The sequence below is a fragment of the Thalassophryne amazonica genome, chromosome 20, assembly GCF_902500255.1.
Source record: "Thalassophryne amazonica chromosome 20, fThaAma1.1, whole genome shotgun sequence".
NCBI lineage: Eukaryota > Metazoa > Chordata > Actinopteri > Batrachoidiformes > Batrachoididae > Thalassophryne > Thalassophryne amazonica.
The window spans coordinates 61349347-61350013 of NC_047122.1; positions in this window are offsets into that span (position 1 = coordinate 61349347).

Sequence of the window (667 nt, forward strand, 5' to 3'; positions counted from 1 at the left end):
CAAAAAAACAAACTGTGACTGGAGAAATATCTGTTTGTTCAGATCTGAAAGTTTGTTCTTGGGCTCTTTGTTCATATGTGTTTGTTTTTTTTTTCTTCTTCTTCTTTAAATCCAGCCTGCAGTCATATTTTATTTAAATGGCTTGTTTTAGTTTTGACATTTTTTAAAAAATGTTTTAACACATCAATGTCACTTTTCAAGTGAAAGTTTGGGGATGTTTAAATTGACTAAAAAAAAAAAAGAAAATCAGCAATTACGCAAAAATGTAGATTTGATTAAAAGTGCCAAAAATTCCAGATTTTCTCAAGTGTTCAAAGTGCCAGAGAAGGATGAAATTGTAGGATTTTGTTTTCATAGAAATTTTTTTTTGACATGTTCTCAGAATTCTGTAGATTTTTTTTTTATTTATTTATTTTTTTTTTTAGTTTGACTGAAGATGTCAACATGAAAATCGGCGTCCGTCATCGCCACTTCTGCTCCGGCCGTTGCCACGCAGTCTTTCTGCAGCAGGTGGAAGGATGGACGGATGGATGTCTCTTCCGTTTATTACCTGGTCCAGCTGCCATGACAACCGCCCCCTTTTCCTCAGGAGGGACGGGAGAGGCTCCTCTGCTATTTGCTCATATTCCTCCTGCAAACTCTATTGTTCCATTTTTATTCTATCCAT